This window comes from Drosophila subpulchrella, chromosome 3R (genome assembly GCF_014743375.2).
Source record: "Drosophila subpulchrella strain 33 F10 #4 breed RU33 chromosome 3R, RU_Dsub_v1.1 Primary Assembly, whole genome shotgun sequence".
NCBI lineage: Eukaryota > Metazoa > Arthropoda > Insecta > Diptera > Drosophilidae > Drosophila > Drosophila subpulchrella.
In genome coordinates this window covers 20171774-20196175 of record NC_050609.1, presented here as the reverse complement: position 1 = coordinate 20196175, position 24402 = coordinate 20171774, and the positions used below count along the sequence as shown (strand labels likewise).

General features: G+C 33.4%; 3 long non-coding RNA genes across 3 annotated transcripts; all 3 read right to left on the bottom strand.

Annotated features, from left to right (window-relative positions):
- Positions 1 to 5001: 5001 nt before the first annotated feature.
- LOC119561468 lies at positions 5002 to 8466 on the bottom strand. The gene is made up of 4 exons (XR_005221286.1): positions 8276 to 8466; positions 8120 to 8176; positions 5367 to 5398; positions 5002 to 5232 (listed from the first exon to the last, which is right to left on the bottom strand). It is a non-coding gene; the product is annotated as an uncharacterized LOC119561468 (long non-coding RNA).
- A 185-nt stretch (positions 8467 to 8651) lies between these two features.
- LOC119561484 lies at positions 8652 to 9678 on the bottom strand. Its single transcript, XR_005221288.1, has 3 exons — positions 9565 to 9678; positions 9408 to 9463; positions 8652 to 8776 (listed from the first exon to the last, which is right to left on the bottom strand). It is a non-coding gene; the product is annotated as an uncharacterized LOC119561484 (long non-coding RNA).
- A 4499-nt stretch (positions 9679 to 14177) lies between these two features.
- LOC119561476 lies at positions 14178 to 21184 on the bottom strand. Its single transcript, XR_005221287.1, has 5 exons — positions 21060 to 21184; positions 20874 to 20940; positions 15091 to 15153; positions 14934 to 14989; positions 14178 to 14302 (listed from the first exon to the last, which is right to left on the bottom strand). It is a non-coding gene; the product is annotated as an uncharacterized LOC119561476 (long non-coding RNA).
- Between the last annotated feature and the right edge of the window lie 3218 nt (positions 21185 to 24402).

The window sequence follows — 24402 nt, the reverse complement described above, 5'->3', positions numbered from 1 at the left end:
AAATCACCGAAATATTTATGTTTTTGGCATTAGCTAAGAATTCTAATTTTGCGCCAAATAATCAGTATTTTGTCAAAAAAAAAACTGCAACAAGTAGTCCAAACGAATACTGACACGCCGCGTTCAGTTTGAAACCAAAATTTCAAATAGATTGGCATTCAAAACAAAAAATTTTAGTTTTTGACAATTTTTGGCAAAAAAAAAAATATGATTTAACCCCTTATAGAAATGCAAAAAATGCCCATAAATTTATGTGTACTAAATGTACCCGAAAATGAAGTGGATCGGTAGCTCAGGTTGTTAGCCTGTTAAAACGGTCATTCTTTAGCTGAGTCCCTCAATTGTTTTACCCTATTGTTTTATATTTTTGTTGTAAACCCGATGCGAAAAACCCAGCATGAGAATTGTTTGTAATTATAAATTGGATCAGCAATATCTGTAGCTTAACTTGATAGTTGGTTATTTTAGGCCATATGGTGGCAGGCAGCTAGACAGCTGAATACGAATTTGGTTAGAAATTATTTATTTGTACATGAAGCCATGTTGGTTTGGTGGGGGGCTAGGATATATGTATATAAGTATATTGCGACATCCTTTTATATTGTCAGCACTTAAAAAAAAAAAATTCATTTGGAAAAAATTGCTGTATTTTTTTTCCTGTCGCTTTTGTTTTTGGGTTTCGTAAATAGGTATGTAATTAAAGCCGGTGTGACCGGCCAAATGTATATGGATGTTTGTCTATTTATAAAAAACGAATTGTCTTTTGACAAAATTGCCTGTTTCTTTGAATTATACAGGTACACTTATCTTTTTTTTAGGTCACTTAGTTTTTTAATTGTTTTTAATTGCAAACTTTTGGCTAGTGTGCCTGTGAGGCCGGTGCGTATGTATGTATTTATTTATTAAAACAATTATTGTTTGTCCGTTTGTTTCATTTGTTTGTGTGTTGATTTGTAGTTTTAAACTGTTTTTGTTTTTTTCACTTAAATATTAATGAATTTTTAATTTGCTGTGCACTCACCGGAGTTAATTTTAATCCTTGTGTGTTTGTGTTGTAATCCTTTTGTGTTTCGTTAAGCTGGAAATAAATACATATACATATATAAGAAGTTAGATATAATTACAATAAGTTGTACATGTTACGTGTTGTATGTAAAAAAAAAATTGGCCAACTTACCTTATAGTATAAATTATTCGTCCGCTAACGTTCGTCTCCATCAAGCAGTCCGCTTCTAATGAGCTCTGCTCAAGCAGAGTTTGCTCAATAAGAGAATTTGAGAGCGAAAAAATGATGGCCGCGACGCCCTTACGGAATGCTTCTAAATGCACTGCGCCAAAAATAACTAGAATGAGTTTTGTGCATGTATGTATTTTTGCATATATATGTTTGAACATTTAGTAAAAAAGCGAATACAAATTTATTAATTTGTTAATAATGAATTACGAATAGTACTAAATAATATATATATAAGTAATTAGAAATAAATAAGTTAAAAGTAATGAGATGTAAATAAATAATATTGTATTGTACATGAAAATTTATTAATTATTAGTTGGGAATAAAAAGATTATTAGTAAATGCATGGTTCTTAAACAGAATTTCTTCGATTTAGTTTATTACGATATTTTCTTTAAATTAAACATTCCCTTTTTTCGCCAAGTGAGCGAGCCGTTCGCTTTGGCTGATACAGAGAGGGGAGAGAGAGAGAGAGAGAGTGAGCGAGAGAGAGAGTGAGAGAGAGAGAGAGAGAGGAGTGAGCAATTTCAAGTCAGAGGAAAAATGCGTTACACTTTCGTTGAATATGTATGTACGTACAATGTGCATTTTACATATGTAAATATGTGCAGCTTAACAACGCCCCGCAAAAGGATGAGAGAGAAAGAAGAGAGAATATAGGGAAAAAACGTTACATTTTCGTTGAATACTGCGTACATACATACATACATATGAATGGCAGCTGAATAACGGACCGCAAAAAGAATGGAGGCGAAAGAAAGAAAAGTAATGGTACAGATGCGCGAAAGAGCACGGGTAACTTGTCGGGATGGCGCCAAAAATGGTTGCGGGTAATTTGTCTACTGCCCTGCTTTGAATGTGTACATATACATATGTTCACATGCATGCATGGGTCAATTTGACTCTCTGGCCATGCCTTCGTGGTGTGTGTGTGTGTGTGTGTGTGTGTGTGTGTTTGCACGCTAGGTCTAATTTGGTGGTTGTTTTTTGGTCTTTGTTTACGTTTTGTTGCTGGTGTTGTTTGTCAGAGTATAAAATGCCGAAAGCCTATCCAAACGACCCTTTATTGATGTTGTATGTAAAATGTACATTGTACATATGTACAAATGTACATTGTACATTTTTTTTGGAGAAGAGCCTAATGTAAAGCAGAGGGACAGAGAAGGAAATATTTGTTTACATTTATTACTACTCGAAAAACAGAGAGAGAGAGGTGGGGAAATATTAGTTAACAATTAGTACCACTCGAGAAAAAGACAATATTTAAATACATTATTTAAACTTACAAATTTTACCAAATTATCTAGGCCTCCTAAATGAACCGGAAAATTATGTCGGTCGTATGCTAATGTTGTTAACTAGTCAAAACAGACACTCTTTTAACTGAGTATCTCAATTAAGACCAATAAACCCCAAAAAAAAAACCGAAAAATTCCAGTTTTTGCCTTTAGTTATGAATTCTAGTTTTGCACCAAATATCAGTATTTTTCCGAAGCAACGCAAGAAATGATCCAAATAAAGAGTGTCATACTGCGTTGAGTTTGACATAAAATTTCCAATCAATTGGCATTCAAAACTGAAAACTTTAGTTTTTAGCTGAGACCCTCAATTAGGCGTAGCACCGACAAAAAAATCGCCGAAATATTTATTTTTGGCCATTAGATAGGAATCCTAATTTTGTACCAAATAATATCAGTATATTCTCAGAAACAACTCAACAAATAGTCCAAACAAGGAGTGTCACGCCGCGTTGAGTTCGGAACAAAATTTCGACTCGATTGGCATTCAAAACTAGGTAATTTAGTTTTCGACAATTTTTAGAAAAAAAAAAAATCATGATGTAACCCCTCATAAAAAATGCCCATAAATGTAAGTCTCCTAAATGTGCCCGAAAATGAAGTAGATCGTTAGCTCAGGTTATTAGCCAGTTGAAACAGTCATTCTTTTAGCTGAGACCCTCAATTAGGTAGCAGCGACCAAAAAAATCAACGAAATATTTATTTTTTGCTATTAGCTAAGAATCCTAATTTTGCACCAAATAATATCAGTAATACCGCAACAAATAGTCCAAGCAAGAAGTGTCACGCCGCGTTGAGTTCGGAACAAAATTTCGACTCGATTGGCATTCAAAACTGGGTAATTTAGTTTTTGACAATTTTTAGCAAAAAAACAAAAAAAGGGGATATAACCCCTTTAAAAAATGCCCATAAATGTAAGTCTCCAAAATGCACCCGAAAATGAAGTGGATCGTTAGCCAGTTGAGGCAGTCATTATTTTAGCTAAGATCCTCAATTAGGCGTAGCAGCGACAAATAAATCACCGAAATATTTATGTTTTTGGCATTAGCTAAGAATTCTAATTTTGCGCCAAATAATCAGTATTTTGTCAAAAAAAAAACTGCAACAAGTAGTCCAAACGAATACTGACACGCCGCGTTCAGTTTGAAACCAAAATTTCAAATAGATTGGCATTCAAAACAAAAAATTTTAGTTTTTGACAATTTTTGGCAAAAAAAAAAATATGATTTAACCCCTTATAGAAATGCAAAAAATGCCCATAAATTTATGTGTACTAAATGTACCCGAAAATGAAGTGGATCGGTAGCTCAGGTTGTTAGCCTGTTAAAACGGTCATTCTTTAGCTGAGTCCCTCAATTGTTTTACCCTATTGTTTTATATTTTTGTTGTAAACCCGATGCGAAAAACCCAGCATGAGAATTGTTTGTAATTATAAATTGGATCAGCAATATCTGTAGCTTAACTTGATAGTTGGTTATTTTAGGCCATATGGTGGCAGGCAGCTAGACAGCTGAATACGAATTTGGTTAGAAATTATTTATTTGTACATGAAGCCATGTTGGTTTGGTGGGGGGCTAGGATATATGTATATAAGTATATTGCGACATCCTTTTATATTGTCAGCACTTAAAAAAAAAAAATTCATTTGGAAAAAATTGCTGTATTTTTTTTCCTGTCGCTTTTGTTTTTGGGTTTCGTAAATAGGTATGTAATTAAAGCCGGTGTGACCGGCCAAATGTATATGGATGTTTGTCTATTTATAAAAAACGAATTGTCTTTTGACAAAATTGCCTGTTTCTTTGAATTATACAGGTACACTTATCTTTTTTTTAGGTCACTTAGTTTTTTAATTGTTTTTAATTGCAAACTTTTGGCTAGTGTGCCTGTGAGGCCGGTGCGTATGTATGTATTTATTTATTAAAACAATTATTGTTTGTCCGTTTGTTTCATTTGTTTGTGTGTTGATTTGTAGTTTTAAACTGTTTTTGTTTTTTTCACTTAAATATTAATGAATTTTTAATTTGCTGTGCACTCACCGGAGTTAATTTTAATCCTTGTGTGTTTGTGTTGTAATCCTTTTGTGTTTCGTTAAGCTGGAAATAAATACATATACATATATAAGAAGTTAGATATAATTACAATAAGTTGTACATGTTACGTGTTGTATGTAAAAAAAAAATTGGCCAACTTACCTTATAGTATAAATTATTCGTCCGCTAACGTTCGTCTCCATCAAGCAGTCCGCTTCTAATGAGCTCTGCTCAAGCAGAGTTTGCTCAATAAGAGAATTTGAGAGCGAAAAAATGATGGCCGCGACGCCCTTACGGAATGCTTCTAAATGCACTGCGCCAAAAATAACTAGAATGAGTTTTGTGCATGTATGTATTTTTGCATATATATGTTTGAACATTTAGTAAAAAAGCGAATACAAATTTATTAATTTGTTAATAATGAATTACGAATAGTACTAAATAATATATATATAAGTAATTAGAAATAAATAAGTTAAAAGTAATGAGATGTAAATAAATAATATTGTATTGTACATGAAAATTTATTAATTATTAGTTGGGAATAAAAAGATTATTAGTAAATGCATGGTTCTTAAACAGAATTTCTTCGATTTAGTTTATTACGATATTTTCTTTAAATTAAACATTCCCTTTTTTCGCCAAGTGAGCGAGCCGTTCGCTTTGGCTGATACAGAGAGGGGAGAGAGAGAGAGAGAGAGTGAGCGAGAGAGAGAGTGAGAGAGAGAGAGAGAGAGGAGTGAGCAATTTCAAGTCAGAGGAAAAATGCGTTACACTTTCGTTGAATATGTATGTACGTACAATGTGCATTTTACATATGTAAATATGTGCAGCTTAACAACGCCCCGCAAAAAGATGAGAGAGAAAGAAGAGAGAATATAGGGAAAAAACGTTACATTTTCGTTGAATACTGCGTACATACATACATACATATGAATGGCAGCTGAATAACGGACCGCAAAAAGAATGGAGGCGAAAGAAAGAAAAGTAATGGTACAGATGCGCGAAAGAGCACGGGTAACTTGTCGGGATGGCGCCAAAAATGGTTGCGGGTAATTTGTCTACTGCCCTGCTTTGAATGTGTACATATACATATGTTCACATGCATGCATGGGTCAATTTGACTCTCTGGCCATGCCTTCGTGGTGTGTGTGTGTGTGTGTGTGTGTGTGTGTTTGCACGCTAGGTCTAATTTGGTGGTTGTTTTTTGGTCTTTGTTTACGTTTTGTTGCTGGTGTTGTTTGTCAGAGTATAAAATGCCGAAAGCCTATCCAAACGACCCTTTATTGATGTTGTATGTAAAATGTACATTGTACATATGTACAAATGTACATTGTACATTTTTTTTGGAGAAGAGCCTAATGTAAAGCAGAGGGACAGAGAAGGAAATATTTGTTTACATTTATTACTACTCGAAAAACAGAGAGAGAGAGGTGGGGAAATATTAGTTAACAATTAGTACCACTCGAGAAAAAGACAATATTTAAATACATTATTTAAACTTACAAATTTTACCAAATTATCTAGGCCTCCTAAATGAACCGGAAAATTATGTCGGTCGTATGCTAATGTTGTTAACTAGTCAAAACAGACACTCTTTTAACTGAGTATCTCAATTAAGACCAATAAACCCCAAAAAAAAAACCGAAAAATTCCAGTTTTTGCCTTTAGTTATGAATTCTAGTTTTGCACCAAATATCAGTATTTTTCCGAAGCAACGCAAGAAATGATCCAAATAAAGAGTGTCATACTGCGTTGAGTTTGACATAAAATTTCCAATCAATTGGCATTCAAAACTGAAAACTTTAGTTTTTAGCTGAGACCCTCAATTAGGCGTAGCACCGACAAAAAAATCGCCGAAATATTTATTTTTGGCCATTAGATAGGAATCCTAATTTTGTACCAAATAATATCAGTATATTCTCAGAAACAACTCAACAAATAGTCCAAACAAGGAGTGTCACGCCGCGTTGAGTTCGGAACAAAATTTCGACTCGATTGGCATTCAAAACTAGGTAATTTAGTTTTCGACAATTTTTAGAAAAAAAAAAAATCATGATGTAACCCCTCATAAAAAATGCCCATAAATGTAAGTCTCCTAAATGTGCCCGAAAATGAAGTAGATCGTTAGCTCAGGTTATTAGCCAGTTGAAACAGTCATTCTTTTAGCTGAGACCCTCAATTAGGTAGCAGCGACCAAAAAAATCAACGAAATATTTATTTTTTGCTATTAGCTAAGAATCCTAATTTTGCACCAAATAATATCAGTAATACCGCAACAAATAGTCCAAGCAAGAAGTGTCACGCCGCGTTGAGTTCGGAACAAAATTTCGACTCGATTGGCATTCAAAACTGGGTAATTTAGTTTTTGACAATTTTTAGCAAAAAAACAAAAAAAGGGGATATAACCCCTTTAAAAAATGCCCATAAATGTAAGTCTCCAAAATGCACCCGAAAATGAAGTGGATCGTTAGCCAGTTGAGGCAGTCATTATTTTAGCTAAGATCCTCAATTAGGCGTAGCAGCGACAAATAAATCACCGAAATATTTATGTTTTTGGCATTAGCTAAGAATTCTAATTTTGCGCCAAATAATCAGTATTTTGTCAAAAAAAAAACTGCAACAAGTAGTCCAAACGAATACTGACACGCCGCGTTCAGTTTGAAACCAAAATTTCAAATAGATTGGCATTCAAAACAAAAAATTTTAGTTTTTGACAATTTTTGGCAAAAAAAAAAATATGATTTAACCCCTTATAGAAATGCAAAAAATGCCCATAAATTTATGTGTACTAAATGTACCCGAAAATGAAGTGGATCGGTAGCTCAGGTTGTTAGCCTGTTAAAACGGTCATTCTTTAGCTGAGTCCCTCAATTGTTTTACCCTATTGTTTTATATTTTTGTTGTAAACCCGATGCGAAAAACCCAGCATGAGAATTGTTTGTAATTATAAATTGGATCAGCAATATCTGTAGCTTAACTTGATAGTTGGTTATTTTAGGCCATATGGTGGCAGGCAGCTAGACAGCTGAATACGAATTTGGTTAGAAATTATTTATTTGTACATGAAGCCATGTTGGTTTGGTGGGGGGCTAGGATATATGTATATAAGTATATTGCGACATCCTTTTATATTGTCAGCACTTAAAAAAAAAAAATTCATTTGGAAAAAATTGCTGTATTTTTTTTCCTGTCGCTTTTGTTTTTGGGTTTCGTAAATAGGTATGTAATTAAAGCCGGTGTGACCGGCCAAATGTATATGGATGTTTGTCTATTTATAAAAAACGAATTGTCTTTTGACAAAATTGCCTGTTTCTTTGAATTATACAGGTACACTTATCTTTTTTTTAGGTCACTTAGTTTTTTAATTGTTTTTAATTGCAAACTTTTGGCTAGTGTGCCTGTGAGGCCGGTGCGTATGTATGTATTTATTTATTAAAACAATTATTGTTTGTCCGTTTGTTTCATTTGTTTGTGTGTTGATTTGTAGTTTTAAACTGTTTTTGTTTTTTTCACTTAAATATTAATGAATTTTTAATTTGCTGTGCACTCACCGGAGTTAATTTTAATCCTTGTGTGTTTGTGTTGTAATCCTTTTGTGTTTCGTTAAGCTGGAAATAAATACATATACATATATAAGAAGTTAGATATAATTACAATAAGTTGTACATGTTACGTGTTGTATGTAAAAAAAAAATTGGCCAACTTACCTTATAGTATAAATTATTCGTCCGCTAACGTTCGTCTCCATCAAGCAGTCCGCTTCTAATGAGCTCTGCTCAAGCAGAGTTTGCTCAATAAGAGAATTTGAGAGCGAAAAAATGATGGCCGCGACGCCCTTACGGAATGCTTCTAAATGCACTGCGCCAAAAATAACTAGAATGAGTTTTGTGCATGTATGTATTTTTGCATATATATGTTTGAACATTTAGTAAAAAAGCGAATACAAATTTATTAATTTATTAATAATGAAATACGAATAGTACTAAATAATATATATATAAGTAATTAGAAATAAATAAGTTAAAAGTAATGAGAAGTAAATAAATAATATTGTATTGTACATGCAATGTATTAATTATTAGTTTGGAATAAAAAGAAGATTATTAGTAAATACTTAAACAGTATTTCTTAGATTTAGATTATTACGATATTTTCTTTAAATTAAACATTTCCTTTTTTTCGCCGAGTGAGCGAGCCGTTCGCTTCGGCTGATACAGAGAGGGAAGAGAGAGAGAGAGAGGAGTGAGCAATTTCAAGTCAGAGAGTGGAGTGAACACAGAAAGAGGAAAAATGGGTTACACTTTCGTTGAATATGTATGTATGTACAATGTACATTTTACATATGTAAATATGTACAGCTTAACAACGCCCCGCAAAAAGATGAGAGAGAAAGAAGAGAATATGGGGGAAAAACGTTACATTTTCGTTGAATACTGCGTACATACATACATACATATGAATGGCAGCTGAATAACGGACCGCAAAAAGAATAGACAAGAAAAAAAAAAAGAAAAGTAATGGTACTGATGCGCGACAAAGCACAGGTAACTTGTCGGAATGGCGCCAATTAATTAATTGTTAACTATTCTGCCAATTATTTTAGTCTCCTAAATCTACCCGCAAATGATTTGGATCGTAAGCTGAGGTTCAAGCAGTCATTATTTTAGCTGAGACCCAATTTAGCCAAGTTACGACCAAAAAATCAACGGAAAAATTTCTCTTGCCATAAGTTATGAACCAAAATATTGCACTATTTTATGGATTGTGTTTAATTTTAATTTAAACCATCCGTTTATTTGGTTTAAATATGTATGCACTTTTACATATTTGTCCACTCACCTGATTTTAATGTAAATCCTTGTGTTTTGGTCTCAATTCGTGTTTACTTCGGTCAGCTGTAAAGAAATAGATTTAGTAAATTAAATATAAGTACATATAATACAATAAATAAGATATACATGCTGAATGCTATATGTAAAAATATTGTCCAACTTACATTTTTGAATAAATCAGTCGTCCACGCATCCGTTCTCTTTGAGTAGTCCGCTTCGATTGAGCACTACTCACACAGTGGTCAATAAGAGAATAAGAGAGAAAGAGAGAGAGCACATTGAATGCTTACAAGTGCACTGCAACCAAAAATACCTTGTATGAATGTTGTATTATAATTTGATGATTATTGCTTTTGGGTAGATATATATATATATAAACATATATTTAGTAAATAGGCAATATATAATGATTAATTCATTAATGAAAAATAAATAGAACAAACTAATACCAAGTTAGTAATAAATAGTTTTGTATTGTACATTAACAAAAATTAATATTTAGTATTAAAAAAGAGGAAACATTTGGAAAACGCATGACATTTAAACATAATGTATTTCTTAGATTTAGATTATTTTATTTTCTTTAAATTAAACATTCCCTATTTTTCTCCAAGTGACCGAGCCGTCCGCATCGACCGCGAGAGTGGAGTGAGGAGTTTAAAGTCAGAGAGTGAAGTGGGCACACAGAGAGAAAGGAAAGAACACGTTACATTTCCGTTGAATACTGCGCATTATTAATAATTAAAATTAATTGTTCAAAGTATCAAATAAATCATTTTATATTGTAAATAAATAATAATTAATACTTAATTAAAAATATAATAAAATGATTAGCATTGCACGGTATTTCAAAAAGTTTTTCTTCGAGTTGCATTATTACTTTTTAATTTTATTTAATTTAATAATCACATTTTTTCTTCAAGTGAGCTTCCACAGACACAGAGGGAGAGAGAGTGGAATTTAAAGTCAAAGAGTGAAATAAACACAAAGTGAAGAAAAAATACGTTATATTGAATACGGCGCATGAATATGTGTACATATATAAAGCATCTGAATAACGGCCCGCAAAAAGAATGGATAAGTACGCATATATGTACATACGTGCCGATTTGATTTTCTGGCCGTGCCTTCGTGGTTGTGTGTGTTTGTGCGCTGTCTAATTTGGTGGTGGTTTATGGGTTTTTTTACGTTTTGTTGCTAGTGGGGGTTCAGATTTTAAAATGCCGCCAATCAAAGGCCAGATAACCAATCCAAACGACCCGTTATGGTTGTTGTATGTATGTATTGTATGGAATATAAATGTGATGAAATAATGATAGGAACGTACATACATACATATGTAACTAAATGGGCGAAATTGCGTTTGCATTTGCTGGGGAATATTTGTATTTGTGATTTGTCTTTGTCTGCATTTTAATTTCATTTGAAGACATGTACCTACATGTCAATGTACATATACATATGTTTTCAACGCCGTAGCTCAAGTTTATTGTATGTAAGAACCTGGCCGTTTGTCTATACTCCTGGTGCGCTTCGTCACTACGTGGATTGCCGTCCACAGTAATTACTGAATTTCTTAAATCTACCTGAATCGACCGACATCATGTTAGCTTAGGTCGTAAGCTGATCAATGCATTTAATGTTTGTGCTGAGACACTATTTAAACTAATTACGACCAAAAAACAGTCATCAATTTTAGTATTTGACGATTTTTGACCAAAATAACGTGATATGAAATATGTTAAAATTGGCCAATTATTAAAGTCCCCTAAATCTACCAGAAGTTGATTTGAAGCGTCAGCTGAGGATGCAAGCTGATAAAAATTATTTTCATTATTTTAGCTGAGACCTAATTTAACCAACTTTCGACAAAAAAAATCAACGGAAAAATTCTTGTTCTTGCAATTAGTTATGAATCCAAAAATACACTAAATAATATCAGTATTTTGTCCGAGGCAACTCAACAAATGGTCCAAATGAGGAGTGTCATACCGCGATGAGTTCGTAATAAAATTTCCAATCGATTGGCATTTAAACCTGACAACGTTAATTTTTGTCAATTTTTGGCAAAAAAAAAAAAAAAACACGACTTAACCCTTATGAAATATGTAAAAATCGGACAAATATTCAAGTCTTCTAAATTTACCCGAAAATGATTCGGATCGTTAACAGAGGTTGTTTGCTGGTAAAAGCACTCATAATTTCAGCTAGGGCCCAATTTAGCCAACTTTCGACATAAAATAGCAACGGAAAAATTCTTGTTCTTGCAATTAGTTATGAACCCAAATTTGGTCTAAATAGTATAAGTATTTTGTTTGAGGCAACTCAAAAAATGGTCCGAATGAGGAACGTCATACCGCGATGAGTTCGTAATAAAATTTCCAATCGGTTGGCATTCAAACTTGAAAACGTTAATTTTTGTCAATTTTTGGAAAAAAAAACACGACTTAACCTTATGAAATATGTAAAAATCGGACATATATTTATGTCTTCTAAATTTACCCGAAAATGATTCGGATCGTTAGCTGAGGTTATTTGCTGGTAAAAACACTCCTACTTTCAACTAAGACCCAATTTAGCCAACTTTCGACATAAAATATCAACGGAAAAATTCCCGTTCTTGCCGTTAGTTATGAATCCAAAAATGCACCAAATAATATCAGTATTTTGTCCAAGGCAACTCAACAAATGGTCCAAATGAGGAGTGTCATACCGCGATGAGTTCGTAATAAAATTTCCAATCGATTGGCATTCAAACCTGAAAACGTTAATTTTTGTCAATTTTTCGGAAAAAAAACACGACTTAACCCTTATGAAATATGTAAATATCGGACAAATATTTAAGTCTTCTAAATTTACTTGAAAATGATTCGGATCGTTAGCTGAGGTTATTTGCTGGTAAAAACACTCCTACTTTCAGCTAAGACCCAATTTAGCCAACTTTCGACATAAAATATCAACGGGAAAATTCCCGTTCTTGCCATTAGTTATGAATCCAAAAATGCACTAAATAATATCAGTATTTTGTCCGAGGCAACTCAACAAATGGTCCAAATGAGGAGTGTCATACCGCGATGAGTTCGTAATAAAATTTCCAAGCGATTGGCATTCAAACCTAAAAACGTTAATTTTTGTACATTTTTCGAAAAAAAACACGATTTAACCCTTATGAAATATGTAAAAATCGGACAAATATTTAAGTCTTCTAAATTTACCCGAAAATGATTCGGGTCGTTAGCTCAGGTTGTTAGCCAGTCATTCTTTAAGTTGAGACCCTCAATTAGGCCTAGCAGCGACAAAAAAATCACCGAAATATTTATGATTTGCCATTAGCTAAGAATCCTAATTTTGCACCAAATAATATCAGTATTTTGTCCGAAACACCGCAACAAATAGTCCAAAAAAGAAGTGTCACGCCGCGTTGAGTTCGAAAACAAAATTTCAAATAGGTTGGCATTCAAAACAAAAAAATTTAGTATTTGACAATTTTTGGCAAAAAAAAAAATTTATGATTTAACCCCTTATAGAAATGCAAAAAATGCCCATAAATTGATGTGTCCTAAATGTACCCGAAGATGAAGTGGATCGGTAGCTGAGTCATTCTTTAGCTGAGTCCCTCAATTGTTTTACACTTGTTATATGCCAAATAAAATATATTTTTGTTTTACACTTGTTATATGCCAAATAAAATATATTTTTGTTTTAAACCCGATGCGAAAAACCCAGCATAAGAATTGTTTGTAATTATAAATTGGATCAGCAATATCTGTAGCTTAACTTTATAGTTGGTTATTTTAGGCCATATGGTGGCAGCTAGACAGCTGAAAACGAATTTGGTTAAGAAAAAAAAAAAAAATTTGGAAAAAATTGATGTATTTTTTTTTTCTGTCGCTTTTGTTTTTGGGTTTTGTAAATAGGTATGTAATTTAAGCCGGTGTGACCGGCCAAATGTATATGGATGTTTGTTTATTTATAAAAAACGAATTGTCTTTTGACAAGATTGCCTGTTTCTTAGAATTATACAGGTACACTTCTCTTTTTTTTAGTTCACTTAGTTTTTTAATTGTTTTTAATTGCAAAAATTTGGCTAGTATGCCTGTGAGGCCGGTGCGTATGTATGTATTTATTTATTAAAGCAATTATTGTTTGTCCGTTTGTTTCGTTTGTGTGTCGACTTGTAGTTTTAAACTGTTTTTGTTTTTTTCACTTAAATATGAATGAATTTTTAATTTGCTGTGCACTCACCGGAGTTAATTTTAATCCTTGCGTGTTTGTGTTGGAATCCTTTTGTGTTTCGTTAAGCTGGAAATAAATACATATACATATATAAGAAGTTAGATATAATTACAATAAGTTGTACATGTTACGTGTTGTATGTAAAAAAAAAATTGGCCAACTTACCTTATAGTATAAATTATTCGTCCGCTAACGTTCGTCTCCATCAAGCAGTCCGCTTCTAATGAGCTCTGCTCAAGCAGAGTTTGCTCAATAAGAGAATTAGAGAGCGAAAAAAATGACGGCCGCGACGCCCTTACGGAATGCTTCTAATTGCACTGCGCCAAAAATAACTAGAATGAGTTTTGTGCAAATGTATTTTTGCATGTATATGTTTGAACATTTAGTAAAAAAAGCGAATACAAATTTATTAATTTATTAATAATGAAATACGAATAGTACTAAATAATATATATATAAGTAATTAGAAATAAATAAGTTAAAAGTAATGAGAAGTAAATAAATAATATTGTATTGTACATGCAATGTATTAATTATTAGTTTGGAATAAAAAGAAGATTATTAGTAAATACTTAAACAGTATTTCTTAGATTTAGATTATTACGATATTTTCTTTAAATTAAACATTTCCTTTTTTTCGCCGAGTGAGCGAGCCGTTCGCTTCGGCTGATACAGAGAGGGAAGAGAGAGAGAGAGAGGAGTGAGCAATTTCAAGTCAGAGAGTGGAGTGAACACAGAAAGAGGAAAAATGGGTTACACTTTCGTTGAATATGTATGTATGTACAATGTACATTTTACATATGTAAATATGTACAGCTTAACAACGCCCCGCAAAAAGATGAGAGAGAAAGAAGAGAATATGGGGGAAAAACGTTACATTTTCGTTGAATACTGCGTACATACATACATACATATGAATGGCAGCTGAATAACGGACCGCAAAAAGAATAGACAAGAAAAAAAAAAAGAAAAGTAATGGTACTGATGCGCGACAAAGCACAGGTAACTTGTCGGAATGGCGCCAATTAATTAATTGTTAACTATTCTGCCAATTATTTTAGTCTCCTAAATCTACCCGCAAATGATTTGGATCGTAAGCTGAGGTTCAAGCAGTCATTATTTTAGCTGAGACCCAATTTAGCCAAGTTACGACCAAAAAATCAACGGAAAAATTTCTCTTGCCATAAGTTATGAACCAAAATATTGCACTATTTTATGGATTGTGTTTAATTTTAATTTAAACCATCCGTTTATTTGGTTTAAATATGTATGCACTTTTACATATTTGTCCACTCACCTGATTTTAATGTAAATCCTTGTGTTTTGGTCTCAATTCGTGTTTACTTCGGTCAGCTGTAAAGAAATAGATTTAGTAAATTAAATATAAGTACATATAATACAATAAATAAGATATACATGCTGAATGCTATATGTAAAAATATTGTCCAACTTACATTTTTGAATAAATCAGTCGTCCACGCATCCGTTCTCTTTGAGTAGTCCGCTTCGATTGAGCACTACTCACACAGTGGTCAATAAGAGAATAAGAGAGAAAGAGAGAGAGCACATTGAATGCTTACAAGTGCACTGCAACCAAAAATACCTTGTATGAATGTTGTATTATAATTTGATGATTATTGCTTTTGGGTAGATATATATATATATAAACATATATTTAGTAAATAGGCAATATATAATGATTAATTCATTAATGAAAAATAAATAGAACAAACTAATACCAAGTTAGTAATAAATAGTTTTGTATTGTACATGAACAAAAATTAATATTTAATATTAAAAAAGAGGAAACATTTTGGAAAACGCATGACATTTAAACATAATGTATTTCTTAGATTTATGTTATTTTATTTTCTTTAAATTAAACATTCCCTATTTTTCTCCAAGTGACCGAGCCGTCCGCATCGACCGCGAGAGTGGAGTGAGGAGTTTAAAGTCAGAGAGTGAAGTGGGCACACAGAGAGAAAGGAAAGAACACGTTACATTTCCGTTGAATACTGCGCATTATTAATAATTAAAATTAATTGTTCAAAGTATCAAATAAATCATTTTATATTGTAAATAAATAATAATTAATACTTAATTAAAAATATAATAAAATGATTAGCATTGCACGGTATTTCAAAATGTTTTTCTTCGAGTTGCATTATTACTTTTTAATTTTATTTAATTTAATAATCACATTTTTTCTTCAAGTGAGCTTCCACAGACACAGAGGGAGAGAGAGTGGAATTTAAAGTCAAAGAGTGACATAAACACAAAGTGAAGAAAAAATACGTTATATTGAATACGGCGCATGAATATGTGTACATATATAAAGCATCTGAATAACGGCCCGCAAAAAGAATGGATAAGTACGCATATATGTACATACGTGCCGATTTGATTTTCTGGCCGTGCCTTCGTGGTTGTGTGTGTTTGTGCGCTGTCTAATTTGGTGGTGGTTTATGGGTTTTTTTACGTTTTGTTGCTAGTGGGGGTTCAGATTTTAAAATGCCGCCAATCAAAGGCCAGATAACCAATCCAAACGACCCGTTATGGTTGTTGTATGTATGTATTGTATGGAATATAAATGTGATGAAATAATGATAGGAACGTACATACATACATACAGTGGCGAAAAAAATAATAGCACCACTTCAATACATTTTCTTCTGGGTAACATAAAATTGTTTTCAGTGTTTGTTTTTTTCAACACAACATTTTTTTGTACTCTTTAGTATTCTTTCTAACCAAAAAGTATGTTACCCTGTTTTTAAATCCTTCCTATAAATTTATTTTTAAGTGTTTTATTAAAAAAGCCCAAAAAATGGAGAAAAATAAAATAGCACCACTTCCACATTTATTAACAAAAACCCCATATTTTGCCGAATAGCCTTTAAACAAAGCACGGGTCAATTCGATTTATCTATAACTTAAATATTTTGAACGTAAAAATTTTGATAATACCATTGAAATGGGGCGTGGAAGGCAATGCCGTGAGAAAAAGCGTGATATCATCCAAAAGTTAATAAAGGATGGAAAATCTTACAGAGAAGTTGGTCGATTGGTCGGATATTTAAATAAAATGATTAAGAACGCTCTAAACTTTAAAGAAAAACCTGAAACACGAGGACGAAAACAATCTATGACCCCCCTTCACGTCAATCGATTGATTCGTCAGAACAAGAAGGATCCTTTTAAACCTGCTACTGAGCTTAAAAATGAGCTTAAAATAAATGAGACGGTGAAAACTGTGCGTACATATCTCAGGGAATATAACCTAAAAGCCTACAGCCCGAGAAAGGTACCACTTTTAAATGCCAGACATATTTCTAGGCGAATGAAGTTTGCTAAGGATCATGCAAATTGGTCACCAAAACAGTGGAGGAATATTTTATGGTCAGGTTAGAGCAAGGTGATTATGTTTGGTGGAAAAGGATCCAGATCGTATGTCAGACGTCCAAAGAACTCGGAATTTAAGACCCAGTAGACCACAAAGACCATAAAGCGTATAGGGCGTAGTGTGATGGTATGGGCCTGCTTTTCCTATTACGGAGTAGGCCCGATACAGTGGATCAAGGCCATCATGGATCAGCACGTATACGTGGATATCATGGATACCATTATGCTACCTTTCGCAGAGTATGAAATGCCGCTCGTGTGGGTCTTCCAACAAGGTAATCACCAAAAACATAGCAGCAAGAAGGCAAAGAAATGGTTTGGGGACAACTCTGTAAACGCTATGGAGTGGCCTCCGCAGTCTCCAGACCTTATTCCAATAGAGAATCAGTGGTCGGACGTCAAGAAGGCAGTCGCTGCATCAAAACCAACATCCATGGGATCCCTTTGGGGAGTAATTAAGGAGTCCTGGACTCAAATTTCCATAAAGCGATGCCAGGACCTAGTTGACTCCATCCCAAAACGCTGCGCAGCTGTTATTTCCAATAAAGGATACACCACAAAGTATTAAATGAAGAATATAAACATCGATTTAATAGTTCCATATTGTTATCTCATGAATATTGGTAGTTCCTATAATTTAAAACCCATTTTTGAAAAGTGGTGCTATTATTTTTTTCGTTAAGTTTTCGAGTTTTTATAAAGTTTCTTAAATAATTTAAAAACTAAAAAAAAAATCTACATTATTTTTTTATTTTCTGATTCTATGTTGCAATTCGATTCCAAAATGGTATTGCATGTTTTGACAGAGCTAAAAATATAGGTAGGGTGGCTATCCAAACATTGCTCGAGTAGGTGGTGCTATTTTTTTTTTCGCAGCTGTATGTAACTAAATGGGCGAAATTGCGTTTGCATTTGCTGGGGAATATTTGTATTTGTGATTTGTCTTTGTCTGAATTTTAATTTCATTTGAAGACATGTACCTACATATCTATGTACATATATGTTTTCAACGCCGTAGCGCAAGTTTATTGTATGTAAGAACCTGGCCGTTTGTCTATACTCCTGGTGCGCTTCGTCACTACGTGGATTGCCGTCCACAGTAATTACTGAATTTCTTAAATCTACCTGAATCGACCGACATCATGTTAGCTTAGGTCGTAAGCTGATCAATGCATTTAATGTTTGTGCTAAGACACTATTTAAACTAATTACGACCAAAAAACAGTCATCAATTTTAGTATTTGACGATTTTTGACCAAAAAAACGTGATATGAAATATGTTAAAATTGGCCAATTATTAAAGTCCCCTAAATCTACCAGAAGTTGATTTGAAGCGTCAGCTGAGGATGTAAGCTGATAAAAATTATTTTCATTATTTTAGCTGAGACCTAATTTAGCCAACTTTCGACAAAAAAAATCAAAAAAATCCATTCTTGTTCTTGCAATTAGATATGAATCCAAAAATGCACAAAATAAAAAACACGACTTAACCCTTATGAAATATGTAAAAATCGGACAAATATTTAAGTCTTCTAAATTTATCCGAAAATGATTCGGGTCGTTAGCTGAGATTGTTTGCTGGTAAAAACACTCATACTTTCAGCTAAGACCCAATTTAGACAACTTTCGACATTAAATATCAACGGAAAAATTCCCGTTCTTGCCATTAGTTATGAAACCAAAAATGCATTAAATAATATCAGTATTTTGTCCGAGGCAACTCAACAAATGGTCCAAATGAGGAGTGTCATACCACGTTCAGTTCGTCATAAAATTTCCAATTAATCGGCTTTCAACCCTGGAAACGTTAATTTTTGTATATATTTTGCAAAAAAAAACGTGATTCAACCCCTTATGAAATATGCAAGAATCGGCCAATTATTTAAGTCTCCTAAGTCTACCCTAAAACGATTTGGATCGTTAGCTGAGATTATTAGCTGGTAAAAACAGTCATATTTTCAGCTGAAACCCAATTAATCCAAGTTACGACTGAAAAAATCTACGACAAAATTCCTGTTCGTGCCATTAGTTGGGAATCCAAATTTAACACTAAATAATATCAGTATTTGTTCTGAGGCAACTCAGCATTAGGGTCGTGCCCTAAGATATATTATTTTAATTTCCTACACAACAACAAACAATGAATAGCTATGGACACGGCTAAAAATGAATAGAAGCTAAAACAACAAAAATTCGTAGGAATTAAGTCGTTTAATTAAAAATATAGCAGTGCACATTATTATATGAGCTCGGGGTATGGAAATCCAATGTTTTAAAAATTTAATGGATAAATTTATTGTTTTGAATTAAAAACTAAATTCATATTCCCCTACAATACTAAAAATATTACCGCTCACACAACTTATTCATTTTGTTATGTTTCATTTGTCTTAATAAAAAAGGCAATTTGGAGCCACCCTAAAACTATTCCTTAGAAGAGGACAGCGACACACATGCCGCCATTTTAACAGAACTCGGACGCTGCGATTGGCGTGTTGCTGTCCAATTCGTTAGAAGAGGACAACAGTACCTACGCCGCCATTTTATTAAGGCTTGTACGTCGAAAGCCGGCGTATTGCTGACACAATGCGTTAGAAGAAGACAGCTGTACGCTCGCCGCCATTTTTACATAAATAGCGTCTTATATTAGGGTGGACCCAAAACATTTAATTTTAATTTTTCCGACATATGAACTAACGTCAAACAATAGCTATAAAAAACGCTTAAAACTGATCGCAGCTAAAATAAAAATATCTTTTAATGAAAAATGTAGAACTGAACATTATTTTATATGACATACAACGCGTAAATTATATGCGAATGCAGCTTGATATTTTTGGGGGCTCTATAATAAACAAATTATTTTAAATTGTTGCGACGCAGTAGACTTCAAAAATAAATTTGTTTATTAAATATTCAAGATATATATATTTGTACTAAAAATATTACAAATTACATTTTTTGGAAACGTTTCATGCGTTTTGATAAAACTGCAAGGTGGACAAGGCTAAAACTAATCGCAATTGAATAATAAAAACCTATGAACTAAAAATCTTTTATAATGAAAGTTATAGGAATACACATCATCATATACGAGTTCGGGGTATAGAAAACAAATATTTTTATATTTAATGACAAAATTTGTTTTGCTTTGAATTGACAATTTAATTTTTATTCTCCAACGCAACATTGCACGAATTAAGAACTAGTAGCTTTGAGCACAGCTAAAATAATATCGCCAGTGTCAATATAACAATACTCACGCCGCCAGTATTTTGCTCGAGGAACTCAACAATTTTTTGAAATAAAAAAAGAAGCAAAAATCGGGACGTTTTTGAAGTCTCCCAAATTTATCCGAAAATGATTTGGATTGTTAGCTGAGGTTGTTTGCTGGTAAAAACAGCCATTCTTTTAGCTCAGCCCCAATTAAACCAACTAGGACAAAAAATATGAACAGAAAAATTCCTGCCATAAGTTCTGAATCCAAAATTCATACTAAATAATCAGTATTTTGTCCCAGGAAACTTAACACACAGTCCATATGAGGAGTGTCATACCGCGTTGAGTTCGTAAAAAAATTTCCAATCAATTGACATTCAAACGTGTAATCGTTAATTTTTGTCCATTTTTGGCAAAAATAAAACGAAACGTTAACCCCTTACGATAAATTCAAAAATCGACCAATTATTTAAGTCTTATGTCTACCCGAAAACAATTTAAATCGTTAGCTGAGGTTATTTGCTGGTAAAAACAGTCATTTTCTTAGTTAATAGTTGTAGTTGTAGTTGTATAGTAGTAGTAGTATTGTTTTAAATTGGAATCAGCAGTAGCTCACCTGATTTTAAAGTTAGTCCTTGTGTGTTTTTGTGTTAATCCGTTTGCTTTTGTGTTAGTCCGCTCAGCTGTAAATAAATATAATTAATAAATAAGATATAAGTACATATACAACAACAATAAATAAGAAAAGAAAAAAAGGCATGTATACTTTTGCTATATTAAACAAAAAAAATGGTCAACTTACCTTTTTAAATAAATTGCTCGCCCATGCGTCCGCTCTCTTTGAGTAATCCGCTTCGATTGAGCAGTGCTCACGCAGTTTGGTTAATAAGAAAATAAGAGGAGAGCGAAAGAAATGATGGCCGCCGGACGCACACTTAATGCTTCCAAATACACTGTGCACAAAAATACCTGGTATCAATGATGTATTACATTTTATTGATTATTGCTTTTGCGTATAAAAATATTTAATTAGTAAATAGCTAATAAATAAATATTAATTTATTAACGACAAATAAACAGAACGAAATAATAAAAAGTTTGTAATAAATAACTTTGTATTGTTCATGAACAAAGGTCAATAATTATTATTAATAAAGATGAAAAATTATGGAAAACGTGGCATTTAAACAACATGTATACTTAAATTTAGATTATTTCATTTTCATTTTCTTTAAATTCAACATTCACTATTTTTCTCCAAGTGCCTGAGCCGTCGGCTTCGACCGAGAGAGAGAGAGTGGAGTGAGGAATTTAAGGGCAGAGAGTGAAGTGGGCACACAGAGAGAACGGAAATTAATGGTACAAAAATAATAAATACATAATATTGTATTATATTGAATACTGAATAATAATTAAGTTAATTACAAATAAAAAGAAAATAATAAGTAATGCATGGTATTTAAACAAGTATATCTTCGAGTTAGATTATTAAATTTTAATTTTTCTTAAATTTAACATCCCTTTTTTCTCCAAGTGAACAACCCGTTCTCTTCCACAGACACAGCGAAGAGAGGGAGAGAGTGCAATTTAAAGTCAAAGAGAGAAGTGAACACAAAGAGAGGGTAAAAATACTTTAAATTTTCGTTGAATTCTGCCCATTAAATATGTTTGTAGATATGTACAACATCTGAATAGCGGCCCGCAAAAGAATAATAGGACAAAGAAAGAAAATGTTACAGATCCGCAAAAAAGCCCGGTAACTCGACTGGTTGGCGCCAAAAATGGTTGCGGTTAATTTTGGTTGTGCTTGTGTTTGTCTGCTGCTCTGCTTTGTTTGTGTATGCACGCATGTGTCGAGTTAATTTTCTGGCCTTGCCGTCGTGGTGTGTGTCTTTGTGCGCTGTATAATTGGGTGGTGGCTTTATGTTTTGTTGCTGGTTGTCAGAATTTAAAATGCCGGCAATCAACGGGCAAAAAGCCTACATATTCAAAAAAACCCGTTATAGGTGTTGTTTGCATGTATTGTGTGGAATATTATTATGATGAAAAAACAATAGACACGTACATACATATGTAAGTAAATGGACAAAATTTCAACATTTTTGTTATTGATACTTAAAAAAAAAGTCAATCATATAATCTCTAAGGCAGCAGAGCGATATGTAAGGAAGAGAGGACGAGGAGGGAAATATTTGTATATTATTATTATTATTATTTTAACTTACAACAGGTACCAAAGGTTTTAAGTTATCATATTACTCGCAGTCGGGTTCATTTCCTTTTCTTCCATTGTCGAATTGAAAACAGTTGAAAAAATGAACAACAAATTATATGAACATACTTGCATACATATGTATATACGCAATTGCACTTTTATACCGGCATCTTATCACACAAACACATATGCCGCTTATTCATGATTTTACACGCACGCCTAACTCTAACAGCTTAAACTCCGCCACTCTTTAATTATAGACACTATACTCTAGATAATGAGTCCACAGCAAGTCGATTGTCTAACTATCTAACTATGAACTATTTAGCCACTAAGCGTACATTCTTTTGGCGCGAGCACCTTTTTGAATAACTGGCTCGTCCGCGATGTCCGTTCGCTTTGAATAGTCCCGTTTTGACTGAGAGCACTGCTCGCTCACGCAGTTTGGTCTTAAGAGAAGACAGAGGGGGAGAGCGAGAAAATGGCGCACACTGAATGCTTTCAAATGCACAGTGCGAAAAAAACCTAGTATGAATGTTGAATTATATTCCATTTATTATTGCTTTTGCGTAAAATAATATAATGAGAAAAAAGCTAAAAAAAATTGTAACTCATTAGTACTGAAAAATAAATGGAACGAAAAATTAAAATAAGTATACCAAATAAATTTAAAAAAATAACAATTATGAATGTACGCAACTGAACGAGCGGAATTATGTTTATACACATGCATATATATATATATATGTACATACATTCTTACGTATGCATTTACATATTTAAGGTGCAATCTCAAATCAAAAACCAATATGTGTAAAATACAAAAACACATTTATTATATATGCGTCTATGTGCATCCAACAAATATCTTCTGAATGGGAAGGTTCATCAGCCAACGTTTTGGTGACCATTTCTCTTAACGAAAGGAGTTTCGGAATGCGGTCATTTCCGACTGGGCGATGATTATGAAGATTTTTTTGTTTCGGTGGCGGATGATTTATTTCATATTTCCATATTTCAGTTGCCTGGAAGGGGAGGTGGGGTTGATGTTTACAAGCACAAACAACAAACACAACGTAATTGTCCCGTAAGCTAGTAAAAAAGGGATAGCCTCAGCGTAAGTGTTAGTAAAAAAGGGAGAAAGGGAGATGCAAGATCTGCTCTCTGCTCTCCGAGAGCGCAAGCTCAAACCGAATGACCGTGCTGCCTGTTCTTAGAAATCCTACCTGCGAACCAGGGGTGGCAAACAATACGGTCCCAAAAAATGTTGGCAGCATAGCCGAGACACCCTCCTAACACTCTCGATTGTAATTTTAGTGGCGGTTTTCTCAAAAATATTTATTTTTATGCCATAATATCGATGTATTGATACTGTTATACATTTTTCTCCCTCATTTACTGACTTACGGTGCTATCTCCTTCTTTTACTGACACTTACGTCTTACGTGGCTCTTACGTTTGCTCACACTTACGTTACCGACACTACGCTCACGCCATCGTATCGATGTTTCTCCTTTAAGCTGATTCTGGTTTTCCAATCAGACTGATTCTCGTTTTTCGTCTTACGTCGCATCTTGCATCTCTTTTTTACTGACACTTACGTGGCTCTTACGTTTGGCGATACCGACTACGCTCACGCCAAAAAACATCGATTATCGATTTTTGTATCGATGTTTCTCCTTTAAAACGATTCTCGTATTCCAATCAGACTGATTCTCTTTTTTCGTCTTACGTTTTGTTGACATTCGCATCTTGCATCTCCCTTTTTTACTGACACTTACGCTGAGGCTATCTCCCTTTTTCACTGACACTTACGTGGCTCTTACGTTTCTTACGTGGCTCTTACGTTTGACGTTACCGACACTACGCTCACGCCAAAAACATCGATGCTTGTATCGATGTTTCTCCTTTGAACCGATTCTCGACTCCA